This window comes from Cupressus sempervirens, chromosome 8 (genome assembly GCF_028749045.1).
Source record: "Cupressus sempervirens isolate cs-2001-9-10 chromosome 8, ASM2874904v1, whole genome shotgun sequence".
NCBI classification, from domain to species: domain Eukaryota; kingdom Viridiplantae; phylum Streptophyta; class Pinopsida; order Cupressales; family Cupressaceae; genus Cupressus; species Cupressus sempervirens.
In genome coordinates this window covers 62,604,443-62,612,715 of record NC_143125.1, presented here as the reverse complement: position 1 = coordinate 62,612,715, position 8,273 = coordinate 62,604,443, and the positions used below count along the sequence as shown (strand labels likewise).

Genomic DNA, 8,273 nt, shown 5'->3' with positions numbered 1-8,273 from the left:
TACATGAGTATTCCTAAGAGCTTTAAATAGTTTTATTTTTTAGGAGTTAAATATACTCTTAATCTATATGAGTATAATAATCTATATGAGTATAATTTTATTATATGTTTAACTTATTGTTATCAAATTGATTATATATATAATTAATAGTATATAAATATATTATATTATCTAATATTAATATATATTGATATTAAATAAATGTCTCAATGTTTATTTAATATTAAATAAATGTCCCTAATGTTTATATATATTAAATAAATGCCACCAATGTTTATTTAATATTAATGGGTGTGAAAAAAATACAATTTTAATTACCACTCAAGAAGAGTAGAGCAACCTTGTGTACATGTCAAAAATGTTTTTCACAAAGTAATTTACAAATTTGAAAAGAATGGAAAAATGGTAGAAACTATATTCAAAACAAAGGTGGAGATTGTCATTAGTAAGATTCAATTTAAAACAATTTATTAATTACAATTCACAAATCTTTACCATATATCATAATTTTGATGAATAAATAAGGAAAAAACATATATTCTAACATAAGCTTTTTTTTGAACTTTTCAAATACTAATAGAATATAAAGAAAAATAAAGATCTATAGTTAACATAAGTAGAAACATATGCCTTTAAAATGTGTTAAAGTGTTCATTTAAAATGTGTAAACGTGAAAATGCTCATTTATACAAGTAATGCATCAATTATTATGAGCTCGGAGTATTAACTAATATTTAATGTGTTAATTCTCAGATTAGACAAAGCTATACTAATCTTTATATTAGGATTTTAACTACAAAATGAGACATAATGTTGTGTTATGTCCAACCAATGTTTTGTATGATGTTTGTAAAGGCTAGCTCTAACCCTATGTATGAGAACATCTCTAGTATTTGATGAAGGACGAGTATTATCATTCCAAAATGATATTACCAATTTTTTTATTCTATCATCAATCCTATCACAACGAGGAGCTCCACGCATAATTGTCCAATTTCCTTCCAAAGACCTATCATCCAAAACCATTCTCCTCTTAACATATTTAAAAAACCATATTTGAATAAAGCCACGGATACATAATTGACAAAAACTTATGATTACACTATTTTTTATTAAAAAAATACTCATTATCCATTTCACTCTTAAATCTCCAAAATCCCAATATTATTGAGTTAAAAAATTACCATTAAACCCAGAATACTCAAAATTAAACTTACACATGCACGTTTCACTCTTGCATCATCAACTTTTGATTCAAATTCTATTATCTTCTGTAATTCTATGGCTTTATTAATAGATTATAGATATAGTTAATATTATAATTTTAACATTTCAATCTTATTATCTTTTTAAATTTATCTTATCCTGGTAAGTATAGTAATTCTATTCATGATTTGAAATATTAGTTTAAGGAAACCCTTACAATCTTATTAGTTCCATCCTTACATGCCGGTACGGAAAAAGGTACCGCGGGGTCCGTGCATGGGAAGACGCGGAAGGAAGGAGACGGAGACGGAGGGATAAACGGCGTCATACCCAGCCAGTCGAAATAACTGGCTGGGTAGCCGTTGCCTAGGTTTTTCACCCCTAGCTGTTTCCGTGCGACTCGATCCATTCAGTAACAATGCACATTCCGGAACTTCAATAATTATATCATAATGCCAATGCCTTCGACTGCCAATCTCAATCTCACGGCACTATGCAAAGAGGGTTGGTTGAAAGAGGCGCTACACATTCTGTTTAGTACACACAATCCGCCTGCAGAGTCTTCCGTGTATATTCAACTGTTACAGAGCTGCATTTCCGAAAAGGCGACTTCAGAAGGTAAACGTATCCACTCTCTCATCACTGACCAGGGATTCGCATTCGCTCCATGCTCATATTTTCAGAAAACCCTTATTAGCATGTATGTCAAGTGTGGTAATTGGATTGATGGGCGTAGAGTGTTTGATGAAATGACAGACCGAGAGGTTACCTCATGGAATGTCATAATTGGAGCCTACAGAAAAAATGCGAATCCTCAGGAAGCATTGGCACTGTTTTACCAAATGCAACGAACAGGGGTACAACCTGATCAGTTCACTTTTGCCACCCTACTCCCAATCTGTGCCAAAACAAGAGCTTTGGAACAGGGTATGTGTATTCATGCAAGCATCGTTGAAAGAGGATTATCCGATGTCGTAGTTACCAGTGCCCTGATAGACATGTACGTAAGATGTGGAAGCCTACACAAGGCACATCAATTGCTTGATAAAATGACCGAAAGAGATGTAGTCTCATGGAATGCAATGATTGCAGGATATGTGCAAAATGGATTTGTTGAAAAGGCCTTGGAAACTTACAAGCAAATGCAATCGGCAGGTGTAAAGCCAGTCTCCGCAACCTTTGCCAGCATCCTTTCAGTGTGTGCTAAAATGGGAGATTTACAACTGGGTATTGATATACACCGAAGTATAATTGAGAGTGGGTTTATCTCAGATGTTTTAGTTTCAACAGCCTTGTTGAACGTTTACGCAAAATGTGGAAGCATAGCCAAGGCACGCGAAATGTTTGACAAAATACCGCAGAAAAATGTGGTCTCGTGGACTGCAATGATCACAGGATATGCACAACTCAATTTTCTTGATGAGGCTTTCAGGCTTTTCAATGAAATGCCTCAAAGAAGTTTAGTTTCATGGAATGCAATGATTGCAGGATATGCACAAAATGGGTTTGTCAAAGAGGCTTTGGAAACTTTCAATGAAATGCAATTGGCAGATGTAAAGCCAATCCCCCTAACGTTTGCCAGCATCCTTCCAGTCTGTGGCCAAACTGGAGCTTTGGAAAAGGGTATGTACATCCATCAAATCATAATCAAAAGTGGATTTTTGTCAGATATTGTGGTTGCGAGTGCCCTGGTAGACATGTATGCAAAAGGTAAAAGCCTGCATAAGGCACGCGATCTGTTTAACAAAATGCCTCATAAAAATGTCGTCTCTTGGACTGCAATGGTTGCAGCATATGCCCAAAACGGTGTTCTTGACGAGGCTTTGATGTTTTTTAAAGAAATGCCTGAAAGAAATGTGATCTCATGGAATGCAATGATTGCCGGATATACCCAAAATGGATTTGCTGACAAGGCCCTGGAAATTTTTAAGCAAATGCAATCGATAGGGATAAAGTTGGACTCCGCAACCTATGCCAGCATCCTCCCAGCCTGTGCCAAAACGGGAGCTCTGCAAAAAGGCACAGATATCCATGAGAGCATAATTAAAAACGGATTTTTGCCGAATGTTATACTTGCAAGTGCCCTCGTAGACATGTATGCAAAATGTGGAAGCATAGACAAGGCACGTGAACTCTTTGACAACATGCCTCACAGAAATGTAATCTCATGGAATGCTATGATTGCAGGATATGCACAAAATGGTTTTTGTAGAGACGCGCTAGAAGTCTTTGAACTTATGAAGCACAAAGGAACACACCCTGACCATGTAAGCTTTGTTTCCGTCTTACTGGCGTGCAGCTATGTCGGTTTAGTGGATGAGGGCTGTAAATACTTCAGTGACATGAGCAGCTCTTATTGCATTATACCTACAATTGATCATTATGTATGCATGATTGACCTTCTTACCCGTGCTGGCTATCTGGAGGAAACTCTAAACTTTATTATCAAAATGCCAATCAAACCCGTCAGGGTTGTGTGGGCATGTTTGCTTGGTGCCTGTAGACCACATATGAACTCAAAGATAGGAGTATTTGCAGCAGCGCTTCTTTTTGAGTTGGATCCTAACAATGCTGCAATTTATGTTCTTCTGTCAAACATCTACGCAGACGTAGGCATGTGGGATGAAGCTCAAGAAATAAGGAGATTAATGAAAGATAGAGGAATTAAAAAGACACCTGGATGTAGTTGGATCGAAGGCCATAAAAAAGTACATACGTTTTATGTAGGAGATAGATCCCATCCAAAGACACAGGATATCTATGCAAAGTTGGAGAAATTGTCATGGGAGATGAAGGCTGCAGGGTATTTACCTGATTCAACACATGCACTGAAAGACGTGGAAGTGGAGGAAAAAGATTTGTTCCTTTGCCATCATAGTGAGAAGCTGGCAATTGCATTTGGATTGTTAAACACGCCCCCTGGAACAACTATTAGAGTCGTTAAAAACCTTCGAGTATGTATTGACTGTCACACTGCAACCAAGTTTATTTCCAAGATTACTGAAAGAGAAATTGTTGTTAGAGATATGAACCGGTTCCATCATTTCAGGCAAGGACAATGTTCTTGTGGGGATTATTGGTGAAGCTAAATGAAGCAAATTGTCAACGTGTGTACACTGCAGAAGATACACCTTATCAGATCTGCACTGAAAAAGGAACTGACCAGGTTTTATTTCCAGTTTGTAAACCATGCATTTTTCTACATCTCTGGAGATCTAGGCTTCGTTGTTGACTTCATAAAATCAAATGTATACCGTGCTATTTTGGCATATACAAAGCCAATAGGGTGTTTACTGTTTTTGAAAGCCCAGTATTATGATACTATGGCCGTGACATGATATTGAACCGCTTCCCACAAACCTGCTCTTCTGGGCTTGAAATCCGGAGTAGGATATGGAGAATAAGACAAGACAAAAATAGAAAAAAAGAGAGCAACCCTTCACAAAAAGGAAAAGTGAAATCAAATGTGAGAGAATTACGGTCTATCTACTGTTTGGAGATGATGGAGATGGAAGTTGCAGTGCATTTAGAAAGTCTTGTACGAAACAATTGACAGGAAATCCAATTCTTGTTATCGGTAATGTCCCCTCTCATTTAGTAAAACGTAATAAAATTGCTAATTGTTAAATCCTGTCAAAGGCAGGAAAGTATTAAAGGAAAATATTGAATGTAAGAAAGTGAAAGTATTGGAATCATTCAATTCAATTGACCAATCAATTCATAAGATTTAAAAGATTTAAAAATAAATTCAAATGTTTATATCTTTTTCTAATTCTTACAAGTTATTTGCATGTCCCAAATAGTGCATTTATCTGTGTTTCTTTTTACCAAAAATCCCATGAGAAAAACTATGTTTTGGTTTGGCTTTCTATCTGATTCTAGAAAATAGTAGAAATAAAATAGTAAGAATATTTCATTATCATATATATCAGAATGCGAGTTTATTAGCCAATATATATGTAGTGTGAGGTATTAGCCGGGAAGTTGGAAATAAATCACATTTGGACTGACAAAGGGCTGGTTATACAGGGCTACTAGCTTAGTTGGTAGAATACTTTCACAAGTGAAAAGTGCTGGCTTTGAGTTGTAGCTAGTCCATGAAAACTCAACATGGTATTAAAGCTAGGCTAGGCTAAGAAGCCCAAGCACCTGCCGTGTTGCTTGAAGATTGATGCTGAGATCTTCACTACAAACTCCAGCTCCACTGCTCCATTTTCACCATTCTATAAATAATTTTTAGAATACTTCAGTTTAGGAGTAGTTTAAACAAGAAGCATGTTGTACATATGGCATGCATTAGATGATATTTTTGGATGCATTTTTGTCTAGTCTTAGTTACTTCTTCTCCCATCCTTAATCATAGGCATGGAATAATGCTAAAACTACTGTCAGAACTCCTGATCTATATTTTGATCTATGTGTTAGGGATTAGTATTAACAATTTTTATTTGAATAAATTTATTGGCTGAATAGCAATTTGTAGTTGGAATATTATCATATTTTTTTATTGTGTTGCTGCTGTTGTTTGAATCCTACATTTGGTATCAGAGCTGAAGGTGTTTGGAAGACAGCAGCATGGCTCACAATTTGCAAATCCTAGAGTTTGATGGAGTTGATTACCAATATTGGTCAATCAAGATGAAGACTTTTTTGATTGGGAAAGATTTTTGGGAGATCGTTGAATCTGGATATGAAGAGCCTACAGATTGGAATACTCTCCAACCTAATGACAGGACATTGAAGAAAGAAGCTAAGAAGAAGAATGCAATGGCATTGTTTCATATTCAGATGGCTCTTGATAAGAGCTTGTTTCCTCGAATTGCTGATGCACAGACAGCAAAAGAGGCTTGGAAGACTCTAAAAGATGCTTACCATGGCAATGATCAGATCAAGGTTGTGAAGCTACAAACTTTAAAAAGAGAATATGAGAACTTGAAGATGAAGGAGACAGAGAGTGTGGGAGATTTCTGTGTGAGAGTGAAAGATGTGACTCATAAAATGGCCACTTTGGGTGAATCTATTGCTCAAGAGCAAATAATACAAAAGGTATTGAGATCTCTAACCCCAAGATGGAATATTGTAGTAATTGCCATAGAAGAAAGCAAAAATTTAGCTACCATGGAGTATGATGAATTGGTTGGATCTCTTAAATCACACGAGGATAGAATAAGGGACACATCTATCAGTGTTAATGAGAAGGCTTTTGCTTCCCAATTGCAAATTTCAAAGAACGATGGTGCTAGCAGCAATAGTAACAACAACAAAGGCTCGGGAAGGGGCCAAAATCAGAATTTTTCAAGAGGATCTAGAGGAAGAGGAGGTGCTCAAGGAGGCAGAGGTAGAGGCAGATTTGATAAAAGGAACATCCAATGTTATCATTGCAATAAGTATGGACATTTTGAGAGAGAGTGTAGACTGAAATCAGGTAACAATAGTGCAAATTATGCCCAACAAGATGAGGATCCTTCCTCGGGTAATTTATTTTTGTGTTATGAGAAAGGTGAAAGTACTGTGAATGATGTTTGGTATTTGGATTCTGGATGCTCTAACCATATGTCTGGCAACAGAGAAATATTTTCAAAGCTTGATGATAGTTACAGATCCAATATTACCCTTGGTAATAACAATACTGTGGATGTTGCGGCCAAAGGAGCCATGGATGTTCAGACAAAGGAAGGTATGAAAAGTGTTCAAGATATTTATTATACTCCCAAGTTAAAGCATAATTTATTGAGTGTTGGGCAGCTATGTGAGAAGAATTATAGAGTGGTATTTGAGAACATGCACTGTACTATCTATGATAAGAATAAAAAAAATAAAGTGATTACAGTTGTTCCTATGACAAAGAATAGGATGTTTCCTTTGAAGTTTGGTCAAAATGATAATCAGCTTGTCAATATGGCTTATGAGGATAAAAGTTGGTTGTGGCATCTCAGGTATGGCCATTTAAATTTCAATAGTTTGAAGAATCTAACATCAAATGCATTAGTTCTTGGATTGTCTAAGGTTGAAGAGCATAAACAGATTTGTCAAGGGTGTGCAAAAGGGAAACATTCAAGGGAATCATTTCCAAAAGGCAATGCATGGCGGGCCCAATACCCAATTCAACTTATTCATTCAGATGTTTGTGGTCCAATGCAAACACAAAGTTTGGGTAAGTCGTCATATTTGATTACTTTTATTGATGATTACTCACGCATGTGTTGGGTATATTTTTTGAAGACTAAAGATGAAGCCTTTGATACATTCAAGAAGTTTAAAGCTCGTGTAGAGAATGAGAAAGGGAACACAATAAGATGTTTGAGAACAGATCGAGGAGGAGAATTTTGCTCAAACAATTTTCAAAATTTTTGTGAGATGAATGGCATCAAAAGACAACTCACAACTGCATACACACCCCAACAGAATGGAGTGGCTGAAAGGAAGAATCGTACAGTGGTAGAAATGGCAAGGAGCATATTACAAACCAAGGGTTTGAACAATTCTTATTGGGTTGATTCAGTTGCTACAGCCGTATATATTCTCAACAGGAGTCCTACAAGTGCCCTCCACAAGATGACTCCATATGAAGCATGGTATGAGAAAAAGCCTAATGTAAATCATTTTAAAGTTTTTGGTTGTTTGGCTTATGTTCACATCCCTAATCAGAATAGGCAAAAGCTAGATGCTAAAAGTGAATCATGTATTTTTGTGGGCTATAGTGAGGAAAGCAAAGCTTATAGATTATTCAATCCTATTACTAATAAGATTGTTGTTTCAAGAGATGTGATTTTTGATGAAGGGGGAGTTTATGGTCATCAAAAACAACATGTTGGAAAGCCAAAATCAGTTTTGGATGATGATGATATTGTTGATAATGATAATGAGCAGCCAACTAATGGTTCTATTTCAAGATCACCAAGCTCACCAAAAAACCCCTCACCAATACCAAGAGCAAGTCCATCCTCTAGTCCTCCAAGGAAGGTAAGAAGATTGAGTGATATTTATGAGAGGTGTCAAAATCAAACACATGAAGAAGATCCAATAGGTGAGACATTAAATTTTGCATTACTTGCTAAAGCTGATTT

At 36.1% G+C, this 8,273-nt stretch overlaps 1 pseudogene across 1 annotated transcript; it reads left to right on the top strand.

Moving 5' to 3' along the window:
- The first annotated feature begins 1,508 nt into the window (after window positions 1-1,508).
- Window positions 1,509-4,970, top strand: LOC149541612 (pentatricopeptide repeat-containing protein At3g26782, mitochondrial pseudogene; annotated as a pseudogene). The gene has a single exon (XR_016355356.1). The product of XR_016355356.1 is annotated as a pentatricopeptide repeat-containing protein At3g26782, mitochondrial pseudogene (transcript).
- The last annotated feature ends 3,303 nt before the right edge of the window (window positions 4,971-8,273 follow it).